A 20,141-nucleotide genomic window follows, 5' to 3' on the forward strand; every position below is an offset into this window, starting at 1 on the left:
GGCTTTGTTAAATTCACCAAGATGATGGTGTGGATTTGCCTGCCCTGATTAAAACTTGTTTCATATGATAATTTTGTAATGACTACAGCCACTTTTACCAAATAACAATTCACAGTTAAACACCTTTGTCTACCCAAGCAATGGTCACACATCTAGTGTCCAACACAGACATATCCAGAAGTCATTGCTCTACGGAGGGGTGGCTTGAGGAGAAAGTTGATTATTCCTGGACTCATGTGGTGGTACATGTCCTCTTTCTAGGTTAAGCCAGAGCAACAGTTTGTGAATCACTCTGTGAACTGTAGAACTCAAATGATTTACGTTAGAAAGAAAGAAAACATACACAAACAAGGCATATTATTCTCTGACTTCACTCACAATGCAGTCCCACAGTCAGCTGCACAGGTATGAGGTAGGGGATGTGGACTGCAGCACTGGAGTAATGGATGTCCAGACACGGCAAAGACAAGTGTCTTAGACTGGCATTACCACTGAAGCCCTGTAGAGTGGAACTGGAGCCTGTGGGGGCTGTCCTCTAAACAGAGACTCAGGTGGATAATAGCAGTGACTGATCAGAGCAGCTATCAAATTATACTAATTCAATCTTGTTGTCTAGTTAAATCCTTTGCATAAGATGTATCTCAGCACAGTTTCTGTTTCAACTCTTAACAGTCACCTTGAGATAAAACATTGCTTGCAAAAACATCTCTACTTGATAGGGACAAATCAGGCGGAAAGAAATATGGTGCTTTGCTACAGCTTAAACTAGTCTTACAGAACATAATAGAGGATTTTATATTAAATTGCCTCTTCCATACAGTTCTGCAATCTAAGTATCAGTCAAGAGACAGAAAAAAATAAGGCACCTGTAACCTGAATTGCAGCAGAACTGAGTTCCCTCTGCAGAAGTTACTGATAAGTATGATTTTAATATAAATTTCTAAATATTTGGAAAACCAGATTATAGATATCTTAGATGGGACACCCAACATTATTTGATTTAACTGTTTTCTGTTTTATTCTTAGTACTTTGGCTTTCCTTATACACAATATAAACGGTTTTTCTTTCAATCTTTACTAAAATTGATTAAGTAATAACAACAGAAATTGTAAAATGGAAGACAATTTCTGTATTCAGTGCAGACTGCAATAAACTGTAAATAATTCACAGAGCAGTATACTGTGGAAAACAGAAAACTATTCATAGGACCATACAACCATTAGACCTAAATTATGCTACGGGTCTCTAAATCTAATTTCCTGCAATTGCAGCCAACCACACAATTTAATCCTTTTCCTAAATGTTCCAAATTGATTTTAAGGATTATTGAATTGCTTGCCCATAATAGGAGAAGCCATAACCTATTCATCTCTAGCTTTTACTGACCATTTTGCCAGGAACTTCTAATGTTCAATCTGAATTTATTCACGGGAAGTTTCTATCTGTTCTTGTGGTAAAGTTTTCTTTTAGAATGAAATGTCATATATTCAGCTAAATGATGAAGATTTTATGACACATTGGATTAGAGCAGATAAATAAACATTTGTTTCACTCTGAAATCATCTTTTTTGAGCTTGGATGCCAAGAACTGTTGTAGGTGAGATAGCTCCTGCTCATCAAATAACAAAACTGCTTCCCAACACTACTGTAGCCAGTGTCATCTAGAGAACTTGCCTCTTCTACAGGCATATCACGCTGGTGACCCATAAAGCAATGTGTGATCAACCACTGGGTCCCCACCACAGCTGTTTCCAGTAAGCTCACAAATTAACAGAAACTCTCAGTATCAGTCCCAAAAAATGCTTGTACTTGATAGTATTAAATTTTATCCCTTGTATGTGATTCCAGTTCTTACAGTCATGCAGGTCTTCCTAGACATTTCATCCTTCTTCTGTGTCAATGATAGACATATGTTTTGCTATGGGCAAACTCAACTATCACACTCTCACATCTCCATACTAAGCTTTTTAATGAAATGACAAAACAAGTACTGTTTGGAGGCTGGCCTTTAAGAGCTCCAGTAATAATGCTTAACAGCACTTCCCCTTTCAGTGCCACTTTCATCCCTTGCAATATAGTGCTTTCAATAATCAGTGAGCTTTGATTATCTTGTACACTGACTGCTCAGTCATTAGGCAGGAGTCCTGCAGAACTAATATGTTCTTATTTGGGTGAAGATTCTCTATTGATGCATGTTTATCTACAGATCAAAGTAAAAATTTATATAAATCTAGGGGCTTTTTTAAATAATAAAAAATATCTTTTTCTACTGTACTAACTCTAGTTGAATCTGATACATAACGCTAAGAGGTATGAAGTACTAAACCATCTTTTTTGCTATTATTAGGGCAAAAGATTTTGTTTCATATATGATGAAATATTTATTGATGTTTCATTTTGAAAAAATCATGCCTTGTTTCATTACTGAACTAAATAAAAAACAATTGAAAAGACCAAATGTTTCCAATGTGCCACGGAATAAATGAATAAAATTGCAATGAAGTACTTTTTGTGAATCCAAACTAAGAAAAATATAATTTGACTAGAAGAAAAAAAGTATTTGGATTGACATAAAATGAATGTACTTTCTGATCACTTTGATTTTGCAACAGAACTGAAAAAGATAATTTATTTAACCCAGCTCTAGTTTTATAGAAAGCATGAATTCTTGTCTTCTCATATGCTAATCACATGAATTTGCAGATTTAGTATTCTTTTACCACAGGATTTTCAGGACACAATTTAAAATTAAATAGCAGTGTGGCAGAGATAGCTCTGGTCTCAAAGCTCAGATTGTGTCATGAGCATAAATCCCGGAGAAGGTTAGACTAATGCACAGCACTGGCAAATCGCCTCAGTCTCTGCCAGAAAGCATTTAATGCAGGGACAAACTCCAAGCCATGTACATAAACAAGCCTGTAGTTCTAAGATGAAGACATAGAAGCACATATTAAAACCCATATGCACATTTAAGGTAATTTTTTTTACTGGTCCTCAGAAAAATATAGGTGAAGCTTGAAAGAAAGATAAAAACCCATTTATAGACAAGGAACAATGTTGACAGAGTGGGCCAGAGGGGAAAAAAAGAAGTCAAGGAAAATCACCCAGGAAACTATTGTATCATATGCATATGGCAGAAATAAAAATTGTTCAGTGACATGGGGAAAAAAAAGTCATATGCATCAGTTAGAGATCGTGTGCAATACAACTCAATATTTATGTAAAGGCATAAAATGTCATGTTGTTTAAATAAATAACTGCTGGCGAAACATTTATTGAATAAATAAACCCTACAGATTTGATCATTATATACTTAAAGAATCTTTTTCTAACAGATACTTTATATGTCAGAGTGATCACATGTACCCTAGCAACTGGGATGTTATTGAAATTCTACATACAAGTGCATGAGTCACTTTTAGAGATGGAGTAAGTCTAATAATGAATATTTAATAAATGGCAGGATCGGTAAGGTATGAGCTAGATTTTATAAATGTGCAAAGCTTGGTAAATTTCTTTTGTTCATAAATGTGCTGATAAGAAAGGATAAATAGCTGTGCTTTTTTTCAAAACAATGCTAAGTAATGTATTCTGTGTTGTCAGGTTATTTGCCATATTTATCATCTGAAGATTTTTACATAGCTACTTCACTTAGTTGTAAGAATTTGTTCAAAAAACATATATCTCTCTTATCCTGTCCAAGACCTGAAAAACAGTCTTCTCTGCTTCATCTACAGCTGTGTGGGTACAAGTGTCATGTATCTAAGTGACAGAAAACATCTATGCAGGGTATTTTATATGCCTACCCTGACAGCAGTTCCCTGACACTCCAGCTCTTCAGTATACAGAAGCATTACCTATTTTTTAAGAACAGATTGTTCTGTAGTTACTGCACAAAATTTGCACAGTGTGCTGCTTCAAAGATCACACGACACTTGAAAAGAAAAAAAAAATGGAAACAGAATTAAGCCCCAAAGTGACTTTTTTTCCTCTGAGGGGATCTGAAAAGGTCCTGTTTCATGAAAGTACTGTTGCATTCATTACAAGGTGGACTGCAGCTACTTGGGATTCTTTCCTAAGCAGCAATCCAAGAATAAAATAGCCTATTATAAAGTCTACAACAACTCATGATGAAAATGCCAGATTTGAGGTTGAAAGGAAATAGCACTGATGCATTCTAGAATGACAGTTCTTACATTCCTAGCACAGACAACATATTTGTTTCCTATTATTCCAGCCCGTATTCCTCAGCTTAACTATACGCACTGATACTGTTTTATGTTCATTTGCATGCAACATCAGTTAATGCCAGCTTAAAGGGATTTTTTAGTACTTGGCTGTTAACTGATGTTGTGTATGCTGGTTGTATCTTGTTGTCAAAGTTGTTTTCCTTAAAATTCCTTTTATGAATCAGGAACAAATTCCGATTAGTTATCATTTTTTAGAGGTTTTTGAACATTGGAAATTCCTAGAATAGCGCATGACAGAAAAATTGGCTTTTGTAAACACACTCTACAAAAGAAAGAGACCTAAAAGTAATTGGAGGAAGGAGGTGACTTTGTCAATATAAACATTTTACTGGTTTAACATAAACTGAGAATGATGGATATCTAATCCAAACTAAGCTAAAATTTCACTGACTGTTTTTCATAAATTGCATGGGCTTTGTGGGATCACTGTTGAATTAATCCAAAGCAGAGCACACATTTCTCATGCAAAATGAGACTACCAGTTATGGTTAAACCAGATGGCTTTTTAACAGTTCAGAACCCTTGTTAATAGATTTTAAACTTAAGGCACAAATTCATTATTTTAGTCTGTGCTGGAAGAAAAAGCATATCAGAGAAGCAATGTGAATGAAAACCTGTAACTTTTTCTGATATAATTGGATGTAGGGTGTGGTGTGCCCTTACTACCTTATCACAGAACCCAGCCCTTTACCTTTTTTCAGTAAGGTACTGAGTAAGCTAGACTTATATAGCTTTTTGAACTCACTTAAAATGTTCTACTTCAGGTATCAGCACTTACAGCACCAGCTACAACAAAACTAGACAGAATTTCTCAATATAGTTTTTATTCTCAATTTAGAAACACAAAAAATAGTAAGACCATAATTCCTTCTTAGGATCCTTTCATTTTCTAAATAGCTAAATAAATGAGTGCTTAAGAGAAGAATCCCTAAGAAGTGTGCTTAAAAGAAACTAGTAATTTAGATTAATTCTTCATAAGGAGTAGCTTATTTGATTTTTTTTCTTTTAAATGATCCAAGAAAAGCTGTACCAGCTTAAACTTGTCCACACAGTTGGTAAATCCCCTCTAACCTTCAGGAAGATTTCAAAAAGCTGCGAACAGCTCTGTTTTCTGGTGTGTTGCTGACTGAAGTACTCAGATGTTGTTTCTGTTCTGCTTAATTATAAAATAATGAATGAAAGGAATGTTGCACTATGAATTGATTAAAGTTTAGAGTCTTTCATAGGCACCAGCATGCCAAGTACTGTAAAGACATGGACAAAGTGCTTGTTCCTCTTTGACCACACTGTGTCTAAACAGGCAAAAGCGGAAATAAGAGATGAGAATTTGAGCAAAATTACACAAGTGACTAATAGCAAACAAAGGATTTCCTGCATTAAACCCGATAAGCAGTGGACCAGGCTGCTTTTTACATGTAGGACTTACACGGGAAACTCCATTTTTTCGATTGCTAGAATGTGGATATTATATCCAACTAGGAGACAGAGTTTTGAGTTCTCTGGGTTTGCCTCTTGTTTTCAGTCTGGTTTCCTGAGGAAATGAAAGTTGTGTAATCACAGTGGATATGTATGGGTGGCTACACACATGTTCCAGTAGTAACTTCTGAACCTGTTGGCAAACTGTAGCAAATTGGACAAAAAGTATTGGTCTCACAGATAACATAATTCAAAAGTCTTGGTCTCAAAGGTAATGTAATACAAATGTGGTAAAAATAGTGGGACAGCTGTAGATGCCAGGCTGTAGCCCGATAGCAAGAAATTCACATGACAGAAATCACACTACTTTAGTTTTGATGTTAACAGAATCAGGCACTGACTTCTTCAGCTATGTTTTAGAATTTTCCTCTGTAGTAAGAAATTTATGAATTAGAAACCCAACAACAAAATGGAATCTCATGAAACAATGCAACATTAGGAACTGAAGCTTAAAGGAAGAAAGCCAAATATAGTTTTATTAGTAATAAAATAACAAACTAGAATAACTGCTCATTAATGGATGGTGTATAGATTTATCTTCTCAGTCTGTGGGTGTCATGTCTTTATGAACAGCCACAAGACCACTCAGATTTCCTCTGTGCTTCAGAGGTTAAAACTCATGGTAGCAGAAAGCCTCACTGATGTACCTAAACAAAGAAAGAGGAAACAGAGATGAAAACTGGAGTGGTTCATGATGGAGAATATTTATGTTAGCGATCTCAGATGTCATAATGAGGCAAGGTTTACTCAAAAGTATCAGTGTAAACAAGGCCTCATTGGGGCTCAAGAAAGGCAATGATTCAACCTCTAACATTAGAATATGCAGTTTGAGCATGTATTTTGTGTTGGAACTTACTTGCTCCTTTACAAGCACTGTTCCCCTTCCTGCTGGTGAGATACCCTGCCAAGAGTATCTTCTGCCAAGACTGAAGCTGGAGAGAGGGTATGTATGTTTGGTGTGTATGTTTCCAGTACTCCCTAGCAGGTCAGAAATTTTATTTCCCCCTTTAAAACAAAGGTTCCAGCATAATTCAGTTTCCCCCCCTCACTAATGTGAGCAGCCAAAGCACACAATTTCCACTGTGCCATAAACATTTATTCAGCATAAGAATAAAATGGAAGGAGAGAAACTAAGACCTTTCTTACATGGGATGGGCTAGAGAACATTTTTATTCTTGTTGCTATAGTAATGAATACAACTGATTGTGCAATTACTGCAATTACACATTTAAAGAGGTTGGTACTTCCAGACCGTAGCAACACAACTGCAATGTGAGAAAGTGATGTAATCAAGGAAAGATAGAAGCATAAGTCAACAGTATGTTTAAGACATGTTTATTGGATTATGATGAAATATTTTAGAGAGGAAGTCTGACTCTTGGTTAAGATACTAGCATCAGCTTTTTACATTTAAAATCAGTATTTTGCTCTTCCACAGCTTTCTTTTGTGTCCCTGACAATGAAACACGATGTTGACTAAAAGTTATGAGCGGTAACAAGCCATTCGAGGTGTTTGGCCACGGAGCAGAATCCAGAACCTTAAGTTACTCAAATTGGCTACAGACTGCATTCTTAGCTGAACATAGTTAATAGTAATTCCTTCTGATAGATCATATACTAAGACATCATCTGAGGTGCACAAGTGGTCTGCTGAAAGGAGGCACTTCTTTTATTTGAGGTAATGGAATCTGTTCTCAAGACAGATTTGCTTCAAAGGGCAAGAAAGTTAAGTGTCTGGTTTTGTAATGTATTTAAATTCAAAGGCTCACATGCTAGGAGCCCTCACAGAGATGTGCTCACTTGTAGAGAATGCTCTGATACTCATTATATCATTCTATGAGATGCCTAGGTTAAATTCCTTCCACTGCTTATAAAAATTCAAATCATATCTTAATGTCTTAAATACCATGCTATAGGATGCTTAAAAGGGTAGCATGCTGTTAATCTCTGCTATTCAATAATTAAAGAACGTTGTGTGCGCAGGGAATGCACACAACATTAACACTGCCAACTACCAGAACACTTCCTTGGGAAGGGAAGAAATTAGGTTCCATTTCTCTTATATTTAATATTAAGTAGTCCTTGGATCATGCTTTTCAAGCAACATAGCCAGAGGAACAAATAGCCTATGGATTTTGATTGTTGAGGGCTTACTAGCCTGACTAGAAATAGAGCTTAAATGCCACCAGTTTGAGGAAGCAGCTATGTCAGGATATTAAGAATTTTAAATTGGATCCAAAGAATTTGGAAGACAAAATACTCTATCGACTAAGATATCAGTCCTGCTGAACAGTTGTTCATTAGTAAAATGACCACATTGGTAGTTCCTTACTTGCCCCATGTTCTGTGTGATTAACTACATTAAAACTGTTAGAATATCAGAAATTACCACCATATGGCCATGGAAAATAAAAATAAACTGACAAAGATTTAGCAAAGTTAAACAGTTTCAAATTAGAAGATTCCTCTAAGCAATTTTTCAAATTGCTTAGAAAAAAAATATTAAAAGAATTAAGCTTGCAAAAAGCATAGTACAGGGACTTGTATAGTGGGAACTTTTTGTTGCTTTTCAAAACATATTCCATAAACTAAGACATTTGGAATAATTGCTTTGTTAAATAATTTGTCTTGTGAGAGCCAAAGAGAGAGATGAGATACAAAAAAATAAAAAGGCAAAAGGAGATATTTGCAAAACAGATAAAGTAAAATTTAAAAAATCCACAACATGTTCTGATCTATACATAAATGGCACCAAAATGAAAAAGAAAAGGGTCATGATTGAGATAAGCTTGTTAAATAGCTGGAGTGACTTCCTGAATTTCCTCTTATCCTTGATGTTTCCAAAAGCACTAAAATTAGAGTTCAAGGAACAGCAAAATAAGGTAAATGATGAAAGTAGTGTTGAGGGAAACAAACAATGCCTGAATAGGTGGCTGCATAGTAATTCATGCTGTATATAAGTAAATACAGGCAGTTAAAATAAAACATTAAAAAAAATCAATTAAATAACTCTTTCAATTCCCTATGGTATACTTAAGGATGTTCTGCAATCTACACAGCTCCAAAGGAACAACTTCCTATGGAAGCATGTCAAACACTAAAATTATATCTGCTTCTGTGAGCATCATCACCACAATTACTAGCATATCTTTGAAGTTTGCATGAAAATGAGATGGTCTATCACATCTACCTACTTGCCCAACTTCTAATGGTGATGAACAGTGTTGTAAAGTCAGCTTGCCATGTGCACGCTTCCAACTGGTGGGTCAAACTGAATCCTCAGTAACTACTGCATAAATACACTGTGTGTCTGAGACATCACCAAAGTTAGGCTAAAAGACATATGAGGTTCTGAATCCCAAACAGCAAATACTCCGATAGTGTGCTACTATGTAATTTTTGCCACTTACCCTGCAAAAAAATCCAAGGGATCTACAGACCTATTTTATGAGTTTGAACTATTTTTTCACTGTCACAACTACAGACTGAGACAAAAGCACTTAGTCAACTTTCCTGTCTGAATATAAATAGTTTGCACCTTTTAAAATAGTGGTTTGAATATTGATAGAATCTGACATGTTTATTTAAGCACAATTTTCCTTTTTTATTGTCATTGCTTTACTAGGGAAACACACATAAAACCTCTTTTTGTCCACAGTCTTAAGTAATACTCTGTAACTGATGCTGAGAATAATAATGTTTGGCATGTTCTTAAAAGGGACATAAACCAATCTGAATTAGGAATACTAGTTCAGTTACTCTGATTCATTAGTCACACAGTTTATTGACAATGTTTTTCCATCCTCTTTTTTTCTGAACTTTTAAAGATAGATACCACTAAGTTTAAACTCAAATTTTAAAATGTGCTTGTATTTGATGAAGAAATAGCATACTTTGTTTTTTTAACCTATGAGTCATCCTGAACAAACATTAACAAACTTTCCTCTCAAAATTCCAAAGAAGTGAGGAAATAGGACAGGTAGACAGGTAGAGAGAACACACCCAAACAACCACTTTTCAGACAGAAATAGAATCTCTAACTTTCACTACCATATTATTTTCAGGTTGTCACAAGATTTCACTGTTCATGTTTATACCACATGATTTCAGAAAGTTTCAGAAGTTTTTGTCCTGGTTTCATCTGAGATTGAGAAAGGTACGGTTAACTTTTTTTACAGACAATCAAAGAGGCAAAATAAGAAGCTGCAAACTAATGATTTTGAAAGACCTTCTAGATAAAGCTACAAAAAGCTTTGGATATTTTACCTAACCCTCTTGCAGACTGACAGCCAGAAATATTAGCACTAAAAGTGCTTAGTATATCTTGATAATTTTGCATTGTTTTCTAAGTTAGATATTCACAGAGACAGTTATACTTACAGATTAAGTTCCTGAACCTAACAATATACTTGGGCTAGGGCTTTACCCCTTAATATTGCCCCTAGAGGAGCTCCTGACAAATAAGAACTTATTTTAAACCTAATTAATTTTCTGCATATGAATTTTCAGCCTGTCCCTGTGTGACATTTGCCATTAAGAGCAGGTTTAAATGTGTTTGCTGAATTGCTGCCTAAATACGTTCAAATGATGGGGTTATTGATATGGTACTGAACACTGGTTTTGGTATATATTCATAATTACATTCTGTTCAGTACTGCTACAGCTATTCTCCCTGATTAAAACTGAAGGCAACAGTAGATAGGGCTTCTAATCCAGAAAAGTGACAGTAATACTTGACAATATTCTGAGCAGTCCTTTAAAACAGGAAACAATTTACAATGCTTTAAAGCCAAGAAGGTAAGAACTTGGAAAAAGAAAAAATTTTTTGAGTTCAGGAAAATTTGCATCATTTTAGGTCTAAGTAATTGACATTGCCCTTTATTCATTTCACATCTAGCCACAACAGACCATCAATGTCTATTACCTCTCTCCTTACTCACAATTTTCTTTATTGCATTAATTTGCCTCATCCTATTCCAAACAGAATTTATTGCAAAGTGCCTATTAAATCCAGGAAACTGAGGAACAGGTTTTATGTTCCCTTCCCATAAGTAGAAGTCTGATCGTATCAATATAGGCGGGTTAAGTATTCTCCTATAAAGAGTTTGAGAACAGTTTTACGGGTGAAATGGTGAATGGTGAAACACCTCTCCAAGTTTTTTTCACCATTCACTCATAATAGCCATAAAGAACTAGAGAGACTGACTAGTGTATTGACCTATCCTAATGATATTCTTCAGGGACAAAGTAGTAATTCAACAACGGACTGTTGTGTGTAACAAATTTTGTAAACAGCTTTGAAAAAGCCCAGATTTTTTTCTAACTAGTCCCAAATATGTTATGAAATATCAGTTCTCTTCAACTGGAAAGGCATCAATTAAATTCCTCAGTCAAACACCCTTCCATCTGCAGTATATGTGCAGTAAATAGCCTCCAGGTCAAGCCATAAGTTTACAGACTAACTGAGAACAAGAGAGCACATAAGACAAAGGGAGCCTTAAAAAGCTTAATCTTTTCCTTCAAGCATACTTATAGCTGGTAAATTTACCATTTGCAGCCCACAACTAAGATTCTTTTTTTCCTTTTAAATAATGGTCAACTCATTTTTAATTCTTGTGCCAATAACAACTGAAGACAGCCAGCCTTTGGCAGCCACTATTACCTGCAGCCACACTGACTTTGTTAGCCTTGTTCTGCTTCCTTCTGATCCTTGAGAACCATGGGCTCTGGTGAGTTGCTGGAATGGGTTTGAGGGAAGATGCTCTTCCTCCCTCCTCACTTCCTTTCTTCTCCATTTGACTCACATAATGAGCATATCAGAGAAGCAGAGAGGAGCAAGCAAAACCTGGTGAGAAGGGAGAAAAGCTTTTGTCTTAAACTGATGGAAAAGGAGAGTCCCTCAGCAGAGAAGAATGGGCCTTGTCTACGTGGTGTATCATGTTCACTTACATTTTCAGCAATGTTCAGTTCAAATCAGCACAACTTTGCATTTCAGGGTGAAATCCCCTTGGAAAAGGTTCCTGCCCTGCAGATGAGATCAGAAGGGCAGAGAGAAACACCACTTCCCTCACACTCATGTCCTGTGAAAACCCTCTGATTACTCCTCATTTCTTCTCACCTCACAGTCAGCAGGAGTTATCACTCCTGCTTGTTCACACAATCCCTGCCACTGATTTTGTCACTGCAAATAACAAGGGCAAAACCATTAACACTGCTATTTGCTAAACAGAAAAATTTTAAGTAAACGTTACATCGAAAAAACTCAAAACCCTAACACTTCTGTAAGCCCAACTTTCATCCTGTTATACTTTCACAGGGACTGTTATATCCACAAAAATTTATTTGTGAAACCAATTTTAAAGTTAAAACAATACAGTTAGTATATTTCTAGAGAGTGGTGTCTGGCCTCTTGCTGCTGACCAAGAGATATCCTGTAAAGGAAGTAGCTAATTACTGTCCCCCTTGGAAAATGTTTACAAAGGGATGTTTGGGACGATGTTATCTACATCCTGTTTAAGTAGCTATTTTGTTCTCTTAAATCAGATGGTGAATCAAAAAGAAGCATTCTTAGTAGTATTGTTATGCTTTTCCTTTCTGTATCTTGTTTCTGGACAGTGGTTATTTCAAGGGTACCAGCTGTTTGTCACCTTATCTATCCATATTTTATACATGTGTTTTAAGAAATAAGGTGTTGCAGCATGTTGTGGTTTTGGGGGGAGTGGGAGGAGGAAGAGAAGGAGATTAATTTTTGTGCAATTCTTATCAAAATCAATTGGTGAACTGAATGTACACATAAGCACTCTGATGACCTGAATGAAAACTGATTAAGTACCTTAATTCTGAAAGATCATAAAGGAGAGAAAACTATTTTGCTATGGAGCATTGGTGCGAAATAGAAGTTATGAAGACAATGCTCTTGGATTCAGTTATAGTAAATAAAAACTTTTATCTTTCCCTGATGCCAGAATTAAATGTGATTTTGGTTTTATTGATACAGAACACAGATCTCACTTAGCAATATCATTACCTTTCACTGCATATTGCCCCACTGTGTACTGCTTCTGGAACAGCTGGATATTAATGCAAGATAGGCAGATGATCCTTATAAGCAGCTGATTAATGCTCACTGTATTTCAGCATTATCCTAAGTAGAAAAATATCAAAATCTTGAATCAATAAAAAGGCTGGAGACTAAGCCTGAAAGGCACACAAATAAAAGTGTGATTTTACTGAGAAAAATGGCACCAGTGAGTAACATTTTCTAACTCACCAGACTTCTTGATGTTTTTATATATTATCAATATATATGCTAATTGCTTTTTTTTAATTTTACAGGAACAATTAATTTTAGTTCACTGTTATTTAAACAGTCCACTGTTGATGATTAAAAACAGCAACAAAATCTAATAGTTTCAGTTACACATAGCTGACAGTGCAAGACTGTTGTCAATCAGCAGCTTGCAAATTATCTGTACAAACAACTAATGATAAGCATAGTTTTTAAAGTAAATTTTAGACTCTCTGATGACTTTTAAGTCTGTGAGGGAGTCCAGGTGAAAACAGAATGAGAAATTAAGTTATTAAAAATTAGAAATATCTACATTGTACTGGGCTGGCTCACTTCACCATGTAAGATTTGTCTGAAAAGAAAAAGGGAAGAGGAATTTGGCCATTTTACATGGATTTGTCTCTGCTCAGAATCCCTATCTGTGTACTGATGAAACTCAGGTACTGGAGTACTATATATGCCCTGCCTGATGCATATATCCATCTATCAGTGTCAAATTTCCTGCACTGAATGTGAAACCTCTAATTTAGGTTGCAAAATTATGCATTCAAGTATACTGCACATCCCTGGAATATATGAGCACTTTCACAAATACAAATGCAGTTCTTTTCAGAGTATATTACTAAGCAATTGGATAAATATTCATCAACATGACTGTAAATCAAAAAAAGACTTTATTACTCATTGTTGTGAAGTACAGTGAGATTATTTTTCCCATTAAAAAAAGAGGAGCAAAGGCACAAGGGAAGGGTCAAAAAGTTGTGGTACTTGAAGTGAGACAATGAGGACCTTTTTTCAAAAAAAAATTAGTTAGCATTACCTAGTCTTTGCATGATTGAAGAACATGTTTTTATTTAATTTTCACTATTGAATGCTTGGATTTCTGTAATTTCTGCAGCTAAGAGAATGCCCAGGCAGCAACCAAATCCTGAGGAATACAGCCAACAAATGTGTAGAAAGCTCTTTTCAGCATCATTGCTTGAAGAGCTAGGAATTCTAAGAGAGTCCAAAGAAGATGCACAAGCAGTTTTCAATTATCTCAGTCATCAGACAATAATTTTACTTTTCTAATCCTCATTCCCTAGTGATTACAAGCAATCTAATTCTGTAACCAAAGCAATTGAAAATGACAACTCCCATCAGTATGCATCTTTATTTGTCCCTACTACTTACCCATACTATGGTTTAAAAGGAAGCAGAGGTGCTATGAAAGAAATTATGTATCTTGTTTTATTGACAATATTGATACCCATACACCCGAGAGATGAATCTCCTAATTTTGAAGAACACAAGTCTTCAAGAGGCATCTCTACATGGTAACACTGTCATAACTGCAATGGCTTAAAGACACAATCAAGACAAGATTTATAGGGAGAGATAACACCTTTTATTAGACCAAGTAGTATAATACAGGAAAAAGTACACAGATTTCATGCTATTGCTATTTTTCAAGTTAAGTAAAGCTTTCAACGTGATTTCCTATAATGTTATTGCATTCAGTTTCAGAGAGTGAGATCTGGATGGGTGGACAACTAGATACCCACCTAGTAAAAAGCATATTGAATGTTTAGGCTCAGGGAGTAGGGGTTGTACTATAACTGGAAACTGGCAGTGAGCAGCACAGGGGTCTACCCTGGGACCTGCCCATTTTAAGACTGTTATCTACAGTCTGGGGGAGGGGATGAGTGCACTCTCCTCAAGTTTACAGGCAGCATCAAACTGGGATGACAACTCAGTACCCTTGAGGCCAGGGCCGCAATCCAGAGACCTAGACAGGCTGGAGGAACGGACTGACCAAGGACAAATGCATAGTCCTGCACCTAGGAAGGAAGAGACTAATGTAGGCTGGGGACTGACCATCTGAGGAACAACACTGCTGGAAAGGAGGTGGAGGTTTTGTGAGGCAGCAAGAAGCACGTGAGCCAGCAGCGTACCCCAACAGCACACTGGGCTGTATTCACAGGCACAGAGCCATTTCTGGGCTCCCCAGTACAAAAAGGACATTGACGAACTGGATTGCATTCAGCAGAGGGCCACTGAGATTGTTGGATGCTGGAGAACTTGTGCTGAGTAGAGATACTAAAGGAACTGGGCCTTTTCAGCTCAGAGAAGAGATGGTCTCAGGGGAGATGTAATAGCAAACTGACTGTTCTGAGAAGGCTATTGAGGAGGAGCCAGTTTTTTCACAGCAGTGCACAGAAGGAGTATGAGAGACAACAAATAAACCAAAACAAGCAAAGACAGTAATTAGAAATAAAGAAGATTTTTTTTTTAAATTTTGAAGATTTTCTTTTTAATCAGGAGAACAGTCAAATATTCCAACAGGTTGGCTAGAGAACCTGTGCAGTTGTAGCAGGGAAGGATGCAGAAACTGAAACCATACACCGTTGAAAGCTCAACAAAACCAATATTTATTACCAAGAGGTGGCCAACAAAATGAAAAACCTGATAGAGAGGAAGGAGGAGGAAAATAAGCCCTCAGTATGACTCCCCCTCTCACCCAGATGTTGCTTACAAAGTTTTCTTACCGACCCCAGAATGCTTAGAATTACCCGTAGCAGAAGCTGCGTTCTCAGAGTGTCGGCAGGCTCACAAGATAGCGGGCGTCCTCGCAAAAGGCAACGTTGTCCTTTGATGTGAAGCTTGTGTTCATTCCCAGCACGAGCTATCTGCTTTTTATACAATTAATTGGTGGCGTCTACCTGGCCAGGTGTGGCCAGCACAGCCCAGCTAGAGGCCTTCGGTCCCTTCCCCTGCTATGCAAGTGGCATCTCTTCTGCGCATTTTCCCCGCGCCTGCATGCTCAGTCCCAGGGGGTCTTTCCTAAATGAGTCTGGGAACTTACTTCATCCTCCTCCTCTTCACTTTCTCCTTCAAATGCCCTTGAAGGGCCACCAACCAATAGTGAGGTACCAATTAATTCTAGTTTATACAAGATGCTTCCTTCGAGGACAAAGTTCTCATTTATCAGTGCTTGTTTTCTCATAACTAGGCAGGAAAAGAACAGACTCTCACAAGTGGCTGGGCCAAACACAGACCAAAGGTAGCAGCATCTAATTAAGCATGAATACCACAGTCTTCAGACTTGGAGGCTTTCAAGATCCAGCTAGATAAAGCCCTGAGCAACCAGCTGGCCATGCTTGAGCAGAAGGCTGAACCTGAGGTCCCTTCCAAACTCAGTCATTGTGTGATTTGAGATTCTCTGCAGAAACGCTTGTTAAATCTACTCAAAATCATGTAGTTTTCTAAATGTGACAGTTGGTCTGATAAAAGATATTGCCTTTACCTACAAGCTATCTCTTACCTATAATTTCCAAGACGAAAAGCCACAGATGTTCCATCAAGTGGCATCATGCTTACACCTATATGGATCATTACTAGGACTGGACTCTTTCAATACATCCCACAGACCTTTGGCATTTGAAGTGAACAAATTTACAGCAGCTGTAATGATCAGCCTGAGTGTTCACTGAGAATGGTGGGGAACCCATGGCTGGCAAATAACCCAAGAAATGCTCTGGCAAATTAAAAAACCAACAAGACCAAGTATTCCATGCTCTACTCTAGGTTCTGACAGTTTTCCCAAGCTTTTCCTTTTCTGCTTTCATGAATTCCAGTTGTGTCTCTGTTTCACCTTGTTCAACTAAAGGCTGACTTCTGGATGTTTAACAGAAGCAACCTTTACAGAAGAAATGTCAGTATAGAAGTAGATTGGTTAGGTACTAACTACTAAGATGTCTAACTACTAAGACACTAAGACGTCTTGCTTATAATGTACATAAACATATGGTCCTTAAATGTAAGAAGGCAGGGGCTACTACATGCTCTCACTTCCTTCTGTTCTTGCAGAAAATCTGGAAACTCAGAGGTACCTTATTGAGAACCCAAAGCACTCCAGTAAGATTAGTCCAGTTTTCTTCAACCTGACTTAAAGACCATTTTTAAAAACAGGATTCACATTCTTCTTGATTTACTATCCCCTCTCTGAATCCTACAGTCTTACACTTTCAGGTCCCATTTTGCAATAATGAGTATGAGTTTATTGCCTCCCTCTTATAAATGAAAGCTGTAGTTGTCCAAAAGGTCACCCTGGAGCACGCGCCATTGAAGAGAGACGCTTGTGATAAAGCCACAAAAGGTACCACTGTTACAGGTCACACTGCTTCAGAAAGTGTAACATTGCATCCCTGGCCACTATGGCAAAGCTGTGTGAAGGGAAAAACAGCAAGAGAATTACTATGGTCTGTGAAGGAGCAAGATTCAGGATGGGAATGATTTCAGGAGTGGAAAAAGATGTACAGCGATTGAAAGGACTTTATGATACAGACTTTACAGTTATTATGTATATACACATTGTATGTTTCCCCAGGATTTGTATCTCCCGGGCACGCCCAGGCTTGCCCACTTCCCTGCTTCCCTCTCTGATTGGCAGGAGAAGCTGTGGAGAGGAGGCAGCTGCCATTCGCCCTTTCCTTCCCCGGCTTCTCCCACGTTCCTCCCCCTTTTGCCTGTGTCCCTATCCCGATTTGTTCCCCCATCTGTCTGTCTCATGCTCCACCCATGTTCTAGCCCTTTCCCCGCCTGAACTGATAAAAAATCCTATGCATGCCTCAATAAAGTATTCCATCTGCACCCCTACCTTGTCTCCGGACCCATCTGTGCTGTGTCATGGCCCCATCCCCCCTCGGACCGTGGCAATGGTCTGATAACCTCAATGGGGTTATCAGACCAGAATCTTCACTAACTCTGCAACTTCCAAAAAATGCAAATATTTGATAGATTGGTGAGTGTACCCAAAGCCTAACTCATCCTGATCAAAAGCTATGACCCAGGCTTGGAACACAATACTAGAACTGCTCTACTAGCTTTAACAGAAATCAACACTCTTGACAACAACCTGTTCTGAGAGATATAAACCTTAATTATAACCGAGAAGTAAAATTAGATGATACCTTAAATAGGCCTAACGATACAGGACAGCCACATCTTTAGCACATCACAGCTCAGATGAAATTTTTTTCATGTGCAATTGCTAGGAGGCCCTCACTTGTTAAACCCTATGACCCTGATTACCACCTAGTTAGCAAAAGCTATACTGACACTTCATACAGTGACTTTTAGGTTTCTATTTGCTGTTTTCCTTCCCAATTATGTTAGCAAGCTTTTCTCCTTTTCTGGAATTGCTTCCTACACTAGATGATCTGGCTTGCCTTTCTAATGTTGTCTACTAATCCTGCCACCTAGCAGATGCACTGTCAGCACCAAGGAACCTTTTCATTCATGATCCACACCACAAGGACACTGAAAACATTCAGAAGGCTGTGCTTTTAAAATGATCTATGCTAAAGAGATCTAAGTGAATACTACTCACTCTGTTAGCATGGCTCCTTTAGTCATAAATTATACTTTTAAGTAATCATCTACTGATTGAAGCTCTGATAATAGAAGAAATACCTTGCCTTTCCACAGAGCAAATCTCTGATCCTCTGAGGACACAAAACAAGCACGAATATACTTTACACTAGGAGATAATTTCATCTGAAGAATATCATATTCAAGGATCAGTATGTCTGGGCATGTAGGTTACAAATGAATATTTGTATAAGCTTGTGTACTGTAAGATTTACTTATTGTTTACCTTCAGACCACAAAGCTGGAGAGTACTTTTTCTGTCAAACCTACATTTATTTCTGTGTGTATGAATGCATGTGAACTTCTCAGGGAACATGTGTTAAAAGGAAAGATGGCTGAGATGTACTTCTCTGAAGTACAATTCAGCCAGGAAATCGGCTCAACAACATAATTGCTACAGATAATACCACAGAGCACATGATGTGATCTTGGATATATATTAATGTATTTGTGTTTCTTAAACCACAGTGGCCTTCAAGCTCTATGCTAGGAATGAGTTCACAACTTACTCAGAAGAATGTCACATACTGAATGTGATTTCAAGGAGTATGTAGGGTTTTTGCTTTTACCTGGAATTCTTCAGCAAAGCAAAAGTCAGGTTGCCCCAGTTACCGTGGTGATAATGGTATTTACCACTGCCCCTGAGAAAATGCCAGTGAGCAAAATTGATCATTTTCGAGACCCAAAGAGAAATGTGCTCTGGTTGTTGGTCAGATAATTACCTGGAATACCTGAACCTTGCCAGTTAGTCTTAAAATTAAATAAACAGTTCATTGAATGTGTCTGAATCTTGGTGTGTGGCACAATGGCATTATGATGACTAAGTAACGTTTAAAAATACAAACTGAGAGCTTAAAATAAACCGTTGATAATGCTTGTGACTCAGTACTTTTGTATTGGTCCATTGAGTGTATTTGTCAACAAAACACCATTTGGACAAACTGTATGATACGGGGTGAGTTTGCCCTTTCAGATTTCCTGCCTGGCCATTTCTTCTCAGAAGTGGAGAAGTCGTCAATGTTGAGTTGGAAGAGCTCTCAGAAACTCATAAAGGTGATACAAGAACCATGAAAAATACCGGGTCTCCTTTCCTTGCTCTGCGATTAAACTGGAGGGGTAGTCTAAGGTGCCAAATAAGCACAGAGCCTTTAAAGAGGCAATCGTCAAGGTGGGTATCTCAGTTTTGTGTCCCCATCTGAGCATCGCATAGACGCTCCCTTCCAGCTGGGTGTACCACGCGGAGCGGAAAGCCCTGGGCGCCTCCCCGTGAGCCAGGTCGCCATCGGGCCCCTGCCGCCCACCCCCGGCCCCGGCCGCGGGCGGGGGTGCTCCGGGAGCGCGGCGGAGGCACCCCTGAGCCCCGGCAGCTCAACCCGCCCTGGGGCGGGAGCTTCCCCAGAGTGGAGGGCAGGGGAAGGGGAGGGGAAAGGAAAGGAGGGCCTGCCCTGCCTGACAGGAGTTGTGCCGTGGAAAAAAAGTTGCGGCGGCTTTAGAGCCCGGCGGTGAGAGCCCGGAGCGCGTGTCGGTACCTGGTAAACCCGGAGGCTTCAGAGAAGAGCAGCCCCCAGCTCAGTACTTCCTCCTGCCGATAAGATCTTCCCCAGCGCTCGTCACGGGTGGCGGCCGTCGCCGCTGCCCTACTTGAATCGGTTTCAGACTCCTCCCGAGGCGAGACGGGCGCGGGGAGCGGCGAGGCGGGAGGGAGGAGGCGATG

The 20,141-nt window shown here is 38.3% G+C and overlaps 1 long non-coding RNA gene across 1 annotated transcript; it reads right to left on the minus strand.

Moving 5' to 3' along the window:
• Positions 1 to 6,176: 6,176 nt before the first annotated feature.
• On the minus strand, positions 6,177 to 20,059 carry LOC135415936 (uncharacterized). The gene is made up of 2 exons (XR_010431348.1): positions 19,957 to 20,059; positions 6,177 to 6,374 (listed from the first exon to the last, which is right to left on the minus strand). It is a non-coding gene; the product is annotated as an uncharacterized LOC135415936 (long non-coding RNA).
• Positions 20,060 to 20,141: the final 82 nt, after the last annotated feature.

Source organism: Pseudopipra pipra, chromosome 6 (assembly GCF_036250125.1).
Source record: "Pseudopipra pipra isolate bDixPip1 chromosome 6, bDixPip1.hap1, whole genome shotgun sequence".
Lineage (NCBI taxonomy): Eukaryota > Metazoa > Chordata > Aves > Passeriformes > Pipridae > Pseudopipra > Pseudopipra pipra.